This window comes from Lactuca saligna, chromosome 5, assembly GCF_052625555.1.
Source record: "Lactuca saligna cultivar CGN05327 chromosome 5, ASM5262555v1, whole genome shotgun sequence".
Taxonomy (NCBI): Eukaryota; Viridiplantae; Streptophyta; class Magnoliopsida; order Asterales; family Asteraceae; genus Lactuca; species Lactuca saligna.
Genome location: NC_136421.1, coordinates 179179751 through 179198431, shown reverse-complemented (window position 1 = coordinate 179198431; position 18681 = coordinate 179179751).

The window sequence follows — 18681 nt, the reverse complement described above, 5'->3', positions numbered from 1 at the left end:
GATTTGTTACACTGCATTATTTCTATGTGATTTGTGTCATGTGTATATCAGAGTACATCAGAGTTAGAACCAGAAGGCTCACAGAGCTAGGACCAGAGGGTCCACAGAGATAGGGCCCAAGGGCCCACAGAGTTATAGCCTCAAGTGGCTAGTATGTGTTGTGTGTGGTATTTTTGGGAACTCACTAAGCTTTATGCTTACAGTGTTATGTGTTATAAGTTTCAGGTACCAGTGATGATCGCGGGCAGGAGCCGACATGATCTGTACACACACCCGCGGAGTTTATTATGATTTGATCTTAGGAAATGTTTTGTCAACAATGATACAATAAAATGAGATTTTATTAATGAATGTGTTTGGAAATGTGTTTCAAAATGTGAAAAATTGTCTTAAATTTTTACGGTTTTACAAGTTGGTCTCAGAGCCTTGGTTTTAGGGATTCGGATGCATGTTCGGGCGTATCAGAACTCAAACTGAGGATTTGGAAAAAAAATTTGATAACAAAACAATTTTAAAAAGAGTTTTGAGAAAAACAAAGCAGAGCCGTGTGTACGATCAGCCAGCGCCCGAACGGTGATTTCCTGAAATACCCTTGTAATAAGCGTTACGAGATATATTATGTTATGTTATATGATGAGTTATATTATATATGCTAGAGTAGGATAGGTATCCTTATTAGGACTAGAGTGGCCAGATATATGATGCCTTAGTCTAAGAGCTTTTCTGCTAGGGATGCTTGAGAGTGTTTAGATACCAGTGAGGAGCTTATGAGAGATCAGCTAGAGGATAGAATATGATTTAAGAGAGTAGAGTGCTTGGAATTTGTGACTTTGGGAGGAGGACTTGGAATTCTACGTCCACATACTACATATGCACGGAATACACGGCTTGTATGCGCAACGTATGCTGATGAAAGTCCATAATCAGGGCACTGACCTAGTACGCGTAGCATACTCTAGAGTTTTCCCATTGTATTGGTCAGTCAACACAATGTGCTCCCATAAATTTGCAAGTTTTATGCTTTTGCATACCTTGTTGGGGCTAAAACTATAAATTAATCCCATAAGCTCGCTTAGATGATCACTTGCACATGCACGTTTGAGTGTTAACCTTCAAGATATGTTTTTTATGACTCCATACAATTCCAAGAGTCCAAAAGGACTGCTCAAATAGCCTACAAAAGTTCATACTCCGAGAAACCAAGTTATGTTACCAAGAGTTGCTAAAATCTACCCGAAACCTAGATCTAAGCTTAGAGATATCGAGGTTCAGACTTTATACCTTTAATAGGTTAGAAATGTTGCACAAACTCTGTATCTACAATCTACTTCTTCTCCTTTACTTCTTCCCAAACTTACTTCTTCTTCAAGACCACCAAAGAACACCCATACAATTATGGTAAGCTAAAAAAACGAACTCAAGAAGGCTAGCGTTCGACATTGGCACTAAAAGGGAAATGTAGGTTGAAAGGGTAATAATCTCGAGGGACATAAGGTCTTTAAATAGGGTGCAAACCCTAAAAAAATGGTTTTTCCCCTGGCTTATGTACGCCTAGCGTATGTATAGGTATGCCCAGTAGACGCTAAGTTCACTTCGATGGCGTGCATGTAAGGAGTATGTCGTGCATATGTAATGTACGCCTAACATACTCGCAAACCCTCCATCACCTTTTCTTGAATTAAAATAGAATGAATCATCAGCTTCATACCTGATGACTCGGGGTGCTATAGTTACTTTCGTGTTAATGTTTTGACTCATAGAGGAAGGAGTGTAGTTCGTTGTATATATGTTGCGCCATACAATGGAAGGTCATTACAGGGTTACCATTCAGTATGTGTTATAATTGAAGAAAAGACCATATTGGGACAAATTTATGATACAATTTAGAAAGGAGCAGTAGTCTCCTCTAAAAGTCAAAAGTTAGGATGGAAGGTCCGTCATCGATGAAAGAAGAAGTGTAGTTCAAACACCACCATCAATAGATAGGTTCAAACCAAATTATATTTTATCAGGAAACAATGGGACCGGTAATCATTGTAGCTTGTACATGGGACTTATGCAAGTGTATTTTGTTTGTTTTACCCAAATTATTCAAGAGATGATCGAAAGGATCATTACAAGAAGATCAATTGGGGCATGCCAGGGATAATGTCCCTATAAAATGAGGTAATAATAATATTTAGTTCAATAATCGTAACTATTGCTAATATTTCCATTAAGTCAGTAATATCCTCTGATACCATTTTGCATACTTGTGCATTAATTGATGACTTTGTTCTTATTATGATCTTGATCATTTATTCGTGTATGCGATAAGATCACTCATTTTAACCATAAACAGTGATACTATGTTGGGGATGTTAAGTCATTAATATGATAACCAGGAATTTCTTCCAGTAAAAAAAACTACACATCACATAACCAGATCAGTTAGGCTTTAATTTGTTGAGAGTAGCAGGTCAAACCCAAGAAGGGGAGAAAAAACCATTAAGGTAAAACTGTGGAAGCCAACTACACTTCAGATTCAATGTTAAAGATCCATGGGAGTTGCAGCACAAGATGTTAGGGTAGGAGGTATTAACTTTAGTAGTAGTTATGTATATGATAGAATGAATGTTTTAGTTCTAAAGAGAGGACAAGACATCAAATATCTTAAGGCAACATGAGACCTTGACCTATTCCTATGGTTAACTGGAAATATCTTACCTTATATGTTACCATCAAGTATTCTAGGATTTTATAGAATCATGATATGTTATGCGCTCGAGTTGACCAAGAAATAAACGTATATCTTCCTAGGTATAACATATGTACTCAGTTGATCTGTAGAAAATGTTTTTGTAGATTCATTTCCAGGAATAAGTTGGTCTAAGGGCATTCTCTAACCTTTTAAAGAATACTTATGATAGTGATAACATGAAAACTGTAGTATGACAAAGTCGAAGCCTAAACGGGGAATGAAATAGTTAAGTTTGTAAACTTTGTCAAAAATTTTGATACTGAGAAAGGGTTGTGTGAAGAAATCAATAGAAAGGTCGCTTAAATGAAACCTTACATAATAGAGTTAAAATTTATGGAAATAGGGTGGCAATTCCTTACTAGGGAATCTAGAGGCAAGTTGAGGAATCGTTATTTACAGTTCATTCGCTGTTCTATGATTCCGAGACATAATTGTAACGCCCAAAATTTTAGGCAAGATGTTTAGAGTATAATCATAGTAATTATATATTTTAGTGAACAATTAAAATTGTTAGCTAAAATAATTGTGCAATCCCTAAAATAGGTGTTATGAGCTAATAAATTGTGCAATCCCTAAATTTATGACTATTTTATAAATGAGAAATTTTTCGTATGAAAAGTATTTGCAATGAATTTTTTTCTAGTAGTCTACAAAATGTTTAAATCTCTCAACCACTACTTTTGTTATCTATTTGTGCCTTCGCATTAGAACCTGTGATACAATGAAACCTAGTGGGTAATGTTTCGAAACCTAGTGACCACATAGGGTTTTCGACATACAATATTATATTCTTATAATTATATAATATTCAACATTTAAATTTCCTAGCTACCAAATTTCCGCTATTCTTCCTTCGTAAACCTAGATTGACGATTTGAAGATATCTTTTCTAAAGGATCTTTGACAACAATCATCTATATTTCTCTAAAAGATTAGGCACAATGGTATTTAAACACTTTAGTCTTGGCATGACAGTACAAATAGTATTTGTGGAGAAGCACTCCAGTATAATGGTACTTTGGACAGACACAACATTACAATAGTACTTTTTGATAAACACGACAAGTATCAACTTATTGTTTCGCACAAATCTCATTAACCAATCACAACCATTATCTTGCAAAGTCCTATCACAACCTCTTATTTATTAATTTACACAACCTATTACTATCAACCATAATATTAAGTATAACATATGCTCGCAATTGACTAGGTGAGGTACTGGTCATTTCGGTTGAACTCCGCCTAACACCTTTAGGTTTTCCTAATGTGAGCTCTGTTTGAATATTACGAAGTCTTAGATTTATATACCTAGTGACTAATGTTAGTCTAGATTCCTCAATAATCGTATTTTCTACATCATGATCTATCCAGCAAGGATCATCCAGGTAATACAATTCGGAGGCACGATCATTTAAAATATAGCCTTTGTGAAATTCAACAACCAAGCCAATGTGAGCATTCTAGACACATCTCCTGTAATCAGATCAATCATTATAATCACTTTGAAATAATGATTAATTTTATTTATAGGTTCATAATAACTGCTTATGACCATAAATATTAGTTACACTAAAAAGAGAAGACTACCGACACCTAAATTTTAGAAAAAACTAGGAAAACATGCAGACATGACTTTAAACTTGAAAGCTTCTATTTTCCGGACTCCTAGACCTTCAAAACCTTGCTAAATAACCTAAGGAATGTCCAAAACCCTGACGTAAGAAGTCAAACTTCTCTAGAGAGATTATGGGTGAATGAGAAGATTTCGTAGGCTTTATCTTGGTAATTGACTGAGGCGCGCCATACCCCATACTTGAGTGCGCCGAGCCTATCATGATGTGTCCTCCTTTAGCTTGTCTACATGTCATTTCCACCTTGGTTCACCTCGCCTTGTCGACACCGCCTCTAGTTGTGCCATATTTTGCATTTTTATGGAGCCATGTGTCATGCCCTCATCTTGACACATCGCTTGGTCTTGAGGAAGATTCGGCTACCCAACATGGTCATGTGGCACACTCCTGTGATGCCACATCATCAGTGTAGTACAATTTTCGCAGATCTTTAGACAACCATAACTTTCACATACGAGCTCTATTTTCGACGTTATTTATATCCACAAAATCTCGTCAATGAGATCTAAAACTCTCATTAAGATCTGAACATCTAATTGTACATTTATAAAATATTCATATCTATATTGGTTTACACTGTTAACATCTATGCGAAATTCATAACTTTTTTATACGAACTCTATTCTCAACTGTATTTTTATTGACGTCTTCATATTCATGATAGCTTCAACTCTAGTTTAGATAATTTTTCTAATAATCTACCATTCCAAAATTCAATTTTTGTGTGCACACTATTGTGTTGAAACCTTGAAAAATCATAGCTTCCTTTCACGAAGTCAGATTTGGACTTCCTCTATATCCTTACTCTCGGTTTAGCGATTACTACGACTTTTGTTTAGATCACTTAGGCTAAAAAGTAATTTATCAAAATTTCAGCTTTTACGATACATAGATTCGTGTTGGCTTAACATCCACGCTTCGAAGAACCATAACTTCTTCATACAAAGTCAGATTTCAAAATTCTTTATATGTACAAAAATCGTTGTCACATATACTATAAATTTGTTTAAGATTATTTCCTTAAATAATTGACTATAAAAAATTCATTTTTAATGCTAATCATATCTTAACTAACTAGCCTGAATCTATGAGTGTTACAATTATCTCCCCTTAGGATGATTACGTCTTGGAAACAAAAACAAAACATGGCTTGTATAATGACTTCATAATTTACCTTTCCATCTTAGGTAATAACCGTAATTCCAATGTCTTTCCAAATAAGTTTCTAACTCTTGGAGTTCTTACCTGCTGACGGTACTACATCATGCACCTGGTCTTCCTTCTAAATTTGTTCTTCATTGGAGGCTCTTGCTCCTTCTAGAATAATAAGGTCTTTACTTCGACTATCATATCAGACCGATGGGTCATGTTCTAATGGCCTATCATTGTTTGATGCAACGGCTAGACCCAGTTATTTTCTATTCAGATTCTAACATGAAAGATACCTTCTAATGTGATATAATCACATTATAGCCTGTAGCAGTTCTAACTGTAGGTTGCTTAATCCTGACAATGACTGCAATACTTCTATCAATCGCTTCGATTTCCTTCAATCTAAAGTCAGATGATACGTTGAACTTACTTCTTATATTAGTCGCACTCGATTTGATATGATCACTACCATCAGAAATTACATTCATCTTCTTAGCCACTACTGAACGATGTTAATGATGAATATGAATAAACAAATTCAACTACTAGTACCTTAGTAACCTTGTTACTTATCGTGCTTTAAGTAGCAATCTTGTACTTTCAGTAATATGGACTATTCTACCTTCTACACCTCTTCATACCTATCCAAGGAATTGTCATGCAAGACCCAAGTTCCTAAAGATTACAACAGTAATTTAACACATAGAAATTAATATAACAAAATAGAAATATTATAATCTTTTGAAAATGATTACACCCATTAATCATACATTATGATTCTACATATCCTATTACTATCTATATAGGATAACTACTTCATATCTTGACATTGGAGAACCAGCTTTTGTCTCTTGCTCAAGTGTTATCTGCTTCATTCCTCTCTGCATCGAGGATCATCTGGAATGCTCCTACCTTTGGTTTTGGTGGCACATTCTCCTTTTTAGCCACCTTCTTTTATGGGATATCCTTCATCATATGCCCTTATTCACTACACTCGTAACACACCCTTCCATTGTGATTGAAATCATCAAAATAGTGACGAGGTTTTCCACACCTGTAGTAGGCCACTTCTCCCTTGCATTCCCAGCATACTTCTTCCTGCAATTATTACACCAGTTTTCATCATTATTATCTCTGGACTTATTGTTGGTTCTAGACTTGGAAAACGTATTATTCTTACCTTTATTTCTTTTGTTTCCAAAAGACCGACCAAATTCCTTTTTTCTTCGAATTTAGTCTAGTTGGAAACCCTCACCTTAATCATGCTATCAACCACTCTTCCTGACCAAACAATTTCCTGAAAAGTAGGAGACTGTTTAACTACTACAATGTACTCCCATGGTAGCCCTTTGGTGTACTCTTCTACAACAATTCTCCCCTTCTTCAATGTGAGGAGTTGATTCTCCAACTCCAACATGTTTTCAGCTGAATAAAATTTCCTCTTCAAATGGATCAAGAATTCACTTTGTGTCAGTGTAGTGGATTGTTATGGCTAATACTTTTTCCTAACTATTCCACCAACGAAGCATTCTTCCATTGAATTGCCTCACCGCAATTTGCCCATGCAACCGTAAGCGACAAAGGCTAGCTCCATTTATGAAATCTGGTCAATGAATACAATTAGATCTTTCTTTCCCTAAAAATATTAAGGCTTACTAGTCATGTAATCCATGTGCTTGTAGCAACCTCTGGCTTCCTCGTTTCTTTGGATGTCTGTCACACCCCGAAACCGAAGGCGGAAACGTCTTGGGGTGGAGGTGACTTCATGTGAATATCATAACCATTGTACATAGTAAGCGAAGTAAAACACAAAACATTACATTACATTACATAGATTTTTATTACATCAGTTAAAAAGTAAAGTAGTACAAGTTTCATAGATACATAGTTTAAACAAGAGAAAGACGTGACTTCCATTCGCCCCGTCTTCTGCCAAAAGGATGCGGGATACCTGTCTAAGTAGAACCTGAGAATACAAGCAGTTTGAAAATCAGCATAAAGCTGGTGAGTTCATGAGCGGTTAGTTTTTTCTGAAAATGTACGAGTTCCTTTGATTTCCTGAAAAAGTGGTTATCCAAGAAAATCCCATATTTTCTTAAAAGTTGGTTACCAAATCCAAAATGTAATGTAAAAGATGTACACTGAAAACACAATTGTTCTTGTAAATTGTAAAATTTAGTTATCCAAATTGTTACACTTTTCTGGTTATGTACTATTGTTACCCAGGAAAACCCTATATTTTCCTACCTGTGTGTGTGTGAATTGTTACCGATTCTGATTATGTTCTATGTTATCCCCAGGAAAATCCCATATTTTCCTGAATGTGTGTGTACGAATTGTTACTGATTCTGATTACCCTTAAATGTACATTAGTTTTAACACATATATAAAACTAATAATTAAGTGTAAAGTGTTCATAATCTTGATTGCGAGTCCTTAACCATACTACAGGCTAGATATGACTCGGGCCACGGTCATTATCCTTTTTATGACTTTCGTCACCCTTGAACCTTTCAGTTCAGGTGTAGCTAGCAGCCAGGTGTGTGATTGTCAGTCCCGTATAGATCTATACAGTCAAGTCACGTTCTCCTTCCTGTAGATTATGGTTACATGGATAGTCCACTACTCTCTCGTGCCAAGGGAAGTGTTACAGAGGATGTGTCCCCAATCTTGAAGATTACTCTTTACTTCTCGTTCCTAGGGGAAGTAGTATCTATGACTAACTAAGTTCTAATGGTGCATGTCCTTTACACTCGTGCCTAGGTGTTTTATTAAGGACGTTACAAGTGTTTTATGTTTTCTAATGGTGTTTGTCCTTTACACTCGGGCCTAGGGTGTTTTATTACAGACATTACAATGTTTTATGATCTCTATCAATGTAAGTGTGAACAATCGATTGTGAAACATAACAATATATAATAAGAATTGAAATCGTTTGAACAAACAACTCTTCAAGTTAAAACAGTTTGTTAGTAGGTTTTCAATTCTTAAAAGTGTGCGAATTATGAAACCATTTAAATGAATTAATGAATTTAAGTACAATATATTCTTGTACTTTTGCTTGTATTCCCCCCCCCCCCTGAAAACATTTAAAAACCATTGAAAAAGGGTAGGGGTATGAACTCACCGGGCGAGAAATGTGTCAACGAGGATGCTAAACATTGGATCAAGGCTTGAAAACGTGAGAGGTTCCTATGTAATGTTAAAGGATACACAAATGTGTCTAATTAGACTTAAAAACACTAATCAGATACGATTATACACTCCATGATGCGAAAACACTTCAAATTAAGTTTTTGGAGTGACCAGGGTGACGTTTATGGACATGAATGGCTAGGATATAGAGTTTACTCTTCAAGAGTAAACTCTAGGGAGTGTTGACGGCCGTAGACACCGCATATGCATGAGTTTACGACTGTAAAGTCATGGTGGTGTGTTTTTATGCGCTAAATGGCCTTAAATCAATGAGAGGTGTTGCTAGGTTTGGTTCTAGGGCATTATCAAGGAATTAACTCAACCATATGGACCAATTTATGAGTTTACGGCAGTAAACTAAGTGTTTACGGCCGTAAACTCTCACCCACATCATTCTTAATTGTTTTGAAGGTCATTGATTTATTCCAAGTGATTCTACTCAATTTTACAAGCCAATGGGTGAGTTAAAGGCATCATTTGACATGCTTTTAGACGTTTACGGCCCATGACTCCCCTCATGTCTGTGAACTCCTTAGAGGGGTGATTTCTTTATGTTTTAGGCCTCTATCTTGTTCATGCTTGCTTCTAGATTTTATTCCAGGGCTTATGAGGTGTGTAAGTTGCATTTTAACACCCAAAAAGGAGTTTACTCTCCATGAAATGGTGTTTACGGCCCAAGCTTGTTCTTGGGTAGTAAACTCATGTTTACTCCCAAAAAGTTGAGTTTAAGGTGTCCTAAGTCCAATCCAATAAGTCCTTAATCCATATCTAAGCTCCAATGGTGATTTGGATGGGTTTTGAGGCTCAAAAACACCACTTATATGTGTTCACCGCCCAAGAGTGTTCTAGGGCTGTAAACACATGTTTGAGGTCCTAAATCATGCATTGAAATCGAAATTAAAGGCCAAGGATGATGTACAAGAAGCTAGGATGATTACCTTGGTGTTTTGAGGCTTGAAATGGATGATTTTTGGACCAAATTCATGAGTTGAGGAGAGAGGTTAGAGAGAGAGTGAAAAGGCTTCAAATGAGTCTTAATTCACTTTAAATATGGTTTGAATTTCATACACGGTGGAAATTTACCCGATACTGATGTTAACCAAGGCTTTTGGTCGCACCCGATTAAGTTGTCGTTATCCGATATGGTCGAAACTAAAATTTTTCTAATTACTAGTTAGGGACGTTTTCACATTATTCCAACATGTTTGGATACTTACAAGGTCAAATAAAAGTCTTAACTTAATTGACCTAATCCAAAAAACCGAAATCGGAATAATTCGATTAAAACGAGTTTTACGGACTGATGAGTTAAAAACCTTTATGATCGAATAGATCTTTGAAACAGGTATACAAAGAATGTAAAGCAATACTCAAGAATGGATTTGAATCTGTCAAATGATTAAACTTTCAATCCTCAGCAGAGCTCGATGAAGAACTTCCGCTGTAGAGGATTCTGGGGTTACAAAAAGATAACTTCTATAATTACACAGTAAAAACCCTAATCAATCGGTTACGTAAAAGATGCATGCACGCATCTATAAATACACAAACCCTAGAAAATAAGATACGGATGGACAGGCCCATACCGCACATAGAATGGACTAGGAAGTGAGCCCAAGACGCAACATCAATAACCCAACAATCTCCCCCTTTGCGTCAATAGAGGCGAGACTTCACTCTAGCTTGCTTGCCCCCGCAGCACTAGCTTTCTTGACTGTCTTGAACAGGCAGGGGATGATGGCAAGAAGTGTTTGACGGAAGTGAATGTACCAGTTTATCATATCATTGAAGTACTTTCTGTCACTATCCGTGTTCTGCTTGCAACGATTGATTATACCCAGAACATGCTCTAGACAAGAGGTCGTGTAAAGATGTTTGTCAGCCAAAGCAAAGAGGCATTTCTGGCCTTCTACTCTAGTGAACATGACTGAGTTCTGTTTCGGGTCAATCTTTCCCATCTTCATTCGGTTTATGTCGCTAGCAGAACCCACTAGTGTGATGATGGGCTTCTTTCTTAGGATATTAGCAATCTCTTGATCAAGCTTAGCCACCTCCAAAATATAGCAAACCAACATTCTCTTGAAATGGTCTATAACCGGACCATATCCAGCTTCATTGACAAGAAGAATGTTGTGCAGAACAATCCAATCGTGAGGGTTGAGGTTGGGAAGATCAGCCAGAGAGATAGAGTGCTCAGATTTTTCAGATCCCCTCAAGACCTTGAATCTGACATTAATAAAATTACCTTCACGAACAGGCTTGAGTACCCGAACGTTGGTTATCTTCTGTGCGCTCCAGGTTTGGTACTGAGGTTGAGCAGTCCTCAGGTAATAGTCTATAAGCTCCCTATCCACCTTCGGGTCAGGATGGGGAACTTCAGCTATATGAGTGAATGCATGGAAGATGAAGGCCTTTCGGGTCAGGGGCATGTCGAACTGGGAATCAATGGAGTTGACACGGTCTAGTGAGATGACCGGTTCTAGCCAAAGAGTGCAAGGAGACTCAATGGCTTATTTGATTAGCACCTCGAGGGTCCAAGGAGGAAACAGAGTTTTCTTGCTTTCAAGGAGATCATGAACCTCCTTCATCTTCCTCTCCTTGGCCTCGGCTTCCCTGACTATTCGAGCATTTTCATCCAGCTCTCTCTCTCTCTGGACTGCTTCCTGACCAAGTTGACAATTGGCTCTTGATCATCACTCTCGTCACTGTCGCCAGGAATTTGTTTAGCTTTGGCTTGAGCACTCAGACCTGATGAAGGCCCAGATGATGGTTTGGGTGCTTTTGGAAGGACAGATGATGAAAGTGGAATTGATTGGGGTAGAGAACTTCGAGGGGGTTTCTGTTGAGCTGTGTACTTCTTCTTTTCTCCCCCTTGTTTCGGATGGTCCTCCTGCACATGAATGCCTTCAATACGGCTAAGAAGGGCAAGAGCAGGAGTGAGCTTCTCTGCAAGACTTCGCCTCACTGAATAGTTGAGAATCGGATCATGGGCTTCAAGGATATTAGACAAAGCTCCGTGGACATCTGTAACACAACTCCTGACCACAGCTTTCTCGGACCGAAGAGAATCGATTTCCTTCTCGGCCTGGGAGAGTTGATGAGTTGCCAAGGTAGTCTGGGAAGACTTTTGGGCAAGCTCTTCCTTTGAGGTAGATTCGGCGGCTAGAGAGGCTTGGAATGAGAGAAGACGATCCGCAACCGAAGACACAAATAATTGGTTGTCTTCTTTGAGTTTTTGGCGGAAGCTGGCAAATTGATCTTTTTCCGTCTCGAAGGAGTGGACCAGCTTCTCCACAACGGTGCGGATCTTCTTAGTGTTTAACTCTGAAGCCGCCTGTAAGGACTCCAGCCAGATCTGGGCGTCCTGAAATAGTTTTTCGACTTTTTCGGTCGCTACCGCACTGGCCTGCGTGGATTTATCAATGGCAGCAGCAGCTGTGCTGATAGAGGCTTCATGAGCTTTTGTAAGTGACTCCACCATACTCTGAATAGCAGCCTCTGAAAAGTGAGATGTTGAGGAGGAGGAAGAAGCCACAAGATTGTCAATCTTCTCGTGGAGCTCCTTGATGTGCTTTTTGGTGACCGGAGCATTATCATCATCATCACTCTGAAGTTGATAAGGGTTGTAATAGATGGAGTCAAAAACGGTATCCTCCCCTCCTAAAAAGGTTTCGGTTTCAGTAGATGGAGTGGGAGATAAGGATGCAGTGGGGGGTTCGGTGGTGATAGTGGGTTCGGGTGCAGATGTAGGTTCGGTGATTATAGTGGGTTCGGGTGCAGATGTAGGTTCGAGTTGTGAAGTAGAAACCCCCGTATCAGATACGTTGGTTAGAACCTCACAGGTGGTTGTGGTGGTGGCTTCTGTAAAAAGTGGTGGGGGAAGGGTGGTTGATGTGGTTTGAAGAGGAGTAGTTATGGGGGAAATGGAAATAGGGTCAGATATGGAGGGAATGGAAATGGAGGAGGTTATGATGGGAATGGAAGAGGTGGGTATAGGAGAAGGTGAAGGAGGTTTTGATGAAAGATGTACCTCATGATCAGGGGAGAGAGGTGGGGTTTCACCTCGAGCTGACTCATCGGAGTCAGAGTGGTTCTCTTCTGAGTCGCTGGAAGAAGAGGAGAGAATGAGTTTTCTCTTAGGTTGGAATCTCTTCTTCTTTACTGGTGGAGAAAGATCTGGTTTTGAGGGTTTCCGCTTCCTAGGAGAAGGACCCTTTGCCCCCTTTGCTGCTTTCTTTATCTTCCCTTGCTCAGGTTTCTTTCTGCGAGCAGCAGGTTTATCTGCATCATTAATGGACTGAACCATTTCAGCAGAAAGCTCTCTTGGGACCGAAGGACGAAAGTCCTTGTAGGCTTTCATGATGATGCTCTCCTTTGACACCCCAGCGAACATAGAGTCCGGAATGGATCCGACGAAGGAAAATTTTGTCGGATCGGTGACAATTATTTTGGTGGTGTGGAAAACGTTGATGTGGGAGAGAAGAGAACCTGCAACGGTAGGAACATGTAGTTTATCCATGGCCCACTTGGTGATGAGCGCCCAAAACCTGGCATAGGATACCTCAGTGTGGCGAGAGGAGGAAGCAAGGCTCTGAATGAGTTGCTGCCATAGAACTGAGCCATAGTCTAGGTTAAGGCCATGATAAAGACCATAGAGAATGGTCATAAACCTTTTGCTAGCCCCATCAGAACCAGAACTACGCTCGGAGAGCCCTTTGAAGAGAATGGTGAAGAAACCATTCCATGGGGGAGGGAGACACGATTTCTTGAATTTTGTAACTGTTGTGAGAATCTCCGTGTACCCCATATTGTAGAACATCGAAAATAATTGGCCGACGGTAATAGTGTCGGGATTAACCCTAGATTCATCGACTTCAAAGCCTAGGAGCCAACATAATCGTTGCTTAGAGATGGAGGTCTTGTGAGCAAGAAGATCAAAGTAGATGCGATCCACTGATCTGTCATAATGGGCTATTGAGAAGACCTGGGAGAGGCATTCCATTGGTACAAGCTCGACTTTGGAAAGAGTGAGCACCAACGGAGAGTATTTGAGGCACTCCACCATGGGATACATGTAAGTTTCGTATGCCTTAGGGTTGAGATCAATCACCAGACTTTGTTGCGCACGGATTGGAAGAATGTTTGTGCGGGAAGAGGTTTCTTGTACTGATGAAGAGTCCGCCATGGTTGAAGGAAGAAGCTGATAAACAGTAGCTGAGAAGTCGTCCGATTTTTCTCTTTTGAGTTTTGAATGTTGTAAATTAGGAATGAAGCAAATGAATTCCTTTTATAATGGGTAGAATAGAGAGAAAGATCATCCCCAAATCTTCTTGATACAATAAAACGGTTTCGGATTTGACTGAAGCGCGACGGTTGGCACCCCCGATGATTACGCAGGAGAGAGAAGAACTGTTCCGTTTTGCACGCATGCCCATCACCTCACTATTGAGGCCGTTACACTGTTGGCTGAGTCAGCATCTTATCTGTTAAATAGCTATCATCCAAACATAAGATTATAAAGCAACCGAACGAGAATGTTGGAAAATCAAAGATTTTCGTGCATAGAGTGTGAAAGATAAGGAAATATAGCGAGATATCTATGGGAAGTAGTAATGTCAAAATTGACGCAAAACAGTTGATCCCGGGCATGAATCACCTTCTTCAAGGTCAAGAGACACCTTAAAGTGTTTGTATGGATTCCCGTTGAATTACGATCAATCACTTTCTAAGAAGTGTTGAAAGGTATCTTTTGGTTAGGCATAATAGGGTGGCTTTCACTTCAATGTAGAAACCCGGACCTTGACATACGACCGAGACTAAATGAAGTACTTGTGAGACCGATGTGGTCTGTTGAACAAGTAGGCAGGATAACATATATAGAGACTTGGAGAGGATATATGATGGTGAAATCTCAAAAAAAAAATTAAACTGGATTCTAGGGGAAGAAATGTTATGGTAAATAACAAATTCATAAGAATCGCACAAACAAAGAGAGATTTCATGTTAACCGTCAATTCATGATAGGTATTGAATGTTGGGTTTCACTGAGCACGTAGTGACACGTGGCTTAGATCATAAACACAGATATTGTGCAACCATAAACCTCAGTGGTTAATTCTGAGAGTCTCAAGGGTTACGATATGGGACCGAAATATGATGGAGAAGATAAGGTGGTGAAGAAAAGTGATAGTACCTCTGCTTAAAATAGTGACCAAGCAGTAAACTCTCAACTCATATGAGAAAAGAGTAAGGTAGCTCAAGATTAGAATAAATGGAGCAGCCTTTTTGGGAAGACAAGGTTTGTATATACCTAGTCATGAAGGCTTTTATTCAAAATCAGTTGAGGCTTTTGGACAACATGCAGCAGCATGCTTCTAGGGACACTAAACTAAGTAAAATAAAGAATGAGACAAAAATTTAGACAAACCAAACAGAATTAAAAAAACGAACCCGAAATGGACCGAACGCTCGGTTCATTTCGGTTCCAATTTTTTTTTTTTTTTTTTTTTGGAAAACAGCTTTACAAATGGGAAAAACCAATACAGAATAATTAATAATATAAAAAAAATTAAATAAAAAATAAAAAAAATTTGAACCGAACCCGAAATGGACCGAACGCTCGGTTCATTTCGGTTCCTAAAAAAACATTTTTGGATTTTTAGAAAGACAGCTTTACAAAAGGATACAACCATAGACAACACCTTATTGAGATTAGAGCGAAAAATTTGTTATGGGACCGAACCCGAAATAGACCGAACGTTCGGTTCATTTCGGTTCCCATGTGAACCGAACCCGAAATGGACCGAACGCTCGGTTCATTTCGGTTCATGTCGCTCCTTACTTTTTAACTTTGGGATGAAGTCTTTGGAACTGATTCAGATTCCATCATTCCTAGACCATGAAGGATTTTATTGAAACTGGCTTCAGGTAGAGCTTTGGTGAAGATATCCGCCAGTTGATCGGTGGTTCGAACAAAGTGAATTTCGATATTACCATCCTCCACATGATCCTTAATGAAGTGATACCTCAGTGCTATATGCTTGGTCTTAGAGTGTTGCACTGGGTTGTGACAGATCCTAATTGCACTTTCTGAGTCGCAATATAGTGGGATCTTTTTCATGTTAAGCCTATAATCCCGGAGCTGGCTTTGGATCCATATTACTTGAGATGTGCAAGAGGCGGCTGCAATGTACTCTGCTTCGGCTGTAGAAAGGGAAACACATGTTTGCTTCTTTGATTGCCAGCTGACCAATTTCCCATCAAGAAATTGGCAACCACCTGTGGTGCTTTTCCTGTCTAAACCACATCCTCCAAGGTCAGCATCAGAGAAGGCTTGAACGAAGAAGCCTGAGTTGGAAGGATACCAGAGACCGAGAGAGGTAGGTCGCTTCAGATACCTAAGTATGTTCTTCACTGCAATCAAATGAGGTTCTCGTGGGTTTGCTTGAAACCTAGCACAATAACATACGGAAAACATGATGTCAGGCCTGCTAGCAGTAAGACACATCAAAGATCCAATCATCTGGCGGTATAGCGTAATGTCAGCTGCTGGTTTCTCCAGTGAAGGGGTAAGTTTGGTTCCGAAAGCCATTGGAACTTTGACCTTTGAATCTCCATTCATACCAAATTTGGCAAGAAGAGTTTTGGTGTATGCCTCCTGGTTGATAAAAATGCCTTCGGGTCCCTGTCTAATATTTAAGCCAAGAAAAAAATTAATCGGACCCATGGAGCTCATTTCAAATTTAGTCTCCATCAGCTTTCTGAATTCAACTGTTAAGCTAGGATTCGTTGAGCCAAAGATGATATCATCGACATAAATTTGTACAATCATAAGGTGGTTACCTTCCTTTTTACGAAAGAAGCTTGGGTCAACCGAACCTTGTTTGAATTTAGACATCTTTAAAAACTTTGTTAGCGTTTCATACCAGGCCCTAGGAGCTTGTTTCAGACCATAAACCGCCTTGTCCAGAATATAGCAGTGATTTGGGAACTTCTCATTGACGAAGCCGGGAGGTTGCTCCACGAAAACTGTTTCTTCGAGTTCTCCATTCAGAAAGGCACATTTGACATCCATTTGGAATACCTCGAAGTTTTTGTGTGCTGCATAAGCCAGAAAAATGCAAACAGATTCCAGCCTTGCAACTGGAGTGAGAGTCTCTTCATAGTCAATCCCTTCCTCCTGACAGTATCCTTTCACGACCAGACGTGCTTTGTTTCTAATCACATTCCCTTCCTTGTCCATTTTGTTCTTGAAAACCCATTTGAGACCTACAACTGATGCATTTTGAGGAGTTGGAATGAGGCGCCAAACTTTGTTCCTTTCGAATTCGTTCAGTTCGTCTTGCATAGCTTGAACCCAATCAGAGTGATCAAGAGTAGTGTTAACTGTCTTGGGTTCAACTTTTGAAATGAAAGAATTAAACATACAGAATTCTACTTTGGAAAATAGGGAATTTTGTTTTTCTTTAAGTTGTGATCTGGTCAGAATCTTTTCAGAAACATCACCTACAACTTGAGAGACTGGATGATTTCTGGTCCATTTGATGAGAGGAGGATAATTTGGATCATAGGAAGGATCCAATTCAGCATTTACCATCTCTTCTGGTTCGGATTGACTTTCATCGTCAAAGAGCATATTAGCGTTCTCCCCCTCGAGTGAATAGCTTTCTGAAACAGTCGGACTTTCGGGTATATTGAAGAGTTCGAGTGCTCCTGTGCCTTCAGATGCTGTGGAGTGATCAGATGCTACAGTACCTTCGGGTGATGCATTACCTTCAAGAGCTGTTGTGCCTTTTGGTGTTGAGGAGCTTTCAGGTGCTACAGTACTTTCGGGTGCTACAGTACCTTCGGGTGCTGCAGTACCTTCGAGTGCTGCAGTATCGGCGTGCTCCCCCTCGACTGGTTGTGGACACTCCCCCTCGACTGATGCATTGTGTTGGGGTGAGTCTTGTGAACCTGATTCTTCTTCATTCATTCTTCTTGCGGCATCGTCAATAAGTTGCTTCAAGTGTTCTACCCTGTTATCTGCTACACTGGCCTCAGAAAGAGTGGCCTTCTCTGGTTCATCAAAAAGCTCCATGAATTTCTTGAATAGATTAGCGATCGAGGCTGTGACTTGGCCAGTTTGAGGAAAGATTTCTTCAGTTGTGTCTGTGTTAGCCTTTAGCTTTTTAACATAGCTATCATCAAAAGTCACGTAGTAGGTTTCTTCTATTTTCCTTGAACACTTGTTTAACACCCTGTACGCTTTGGAAGTAAGTGAATAACCCAGAAATATCCCTTCGTCGGCTTTAACATCAAACTTGTTGCGGTGTTCTTTGGAATTGAAAATGAAACACCCGGAACCAAACACATGGAAAAACTTCACGTTCGGCTTCCTGTTGTTGATGATCTCATAAGGAGTGAGAGTGAAGCGCTTGTTAAGATAAGACCTGTTCTGTGTAAAACAAGCAGCAGAAATAGCATCAACCCAAAAGTATAAAGGTAAGGAAGCAAAACTTAGCATTGTTCGGGCAGCTTCACATAAGGATCGGTTTCGTCTTTCGATAATCTCGTTCTGTTGAGGTGTGTAGGGAGCTGAGAAGTTATGACTGATTCCCTTTTCTTCCAGGAATTCTTCAAATTCTTTATTTTTGAACTCCAACCCATTGTCGCTTCTGATATTTCGAACTACTTTCTTCAGTTGCACTTCCACCTGCTTGATGAACATCTTTAGTTTATGAGTCGCTTCAGATTTAAGCTTTAGAGAACACCCATGTAAAACGTGAAAAGTCATCAACAATAACAAGAATGTACTTGGTACCACCGATACTTTCAATTGATGAGGGACCACACAAGTCAATGTGAAGTAATTCTAGTGGTTCAACAACTTTTGTGTTTATAATTGATGGATGACTTTGACGACTCTGCTTCCCCGTTTCACATGCCGCACACAAATGTTCTCTATCGAACTTGAGCAAT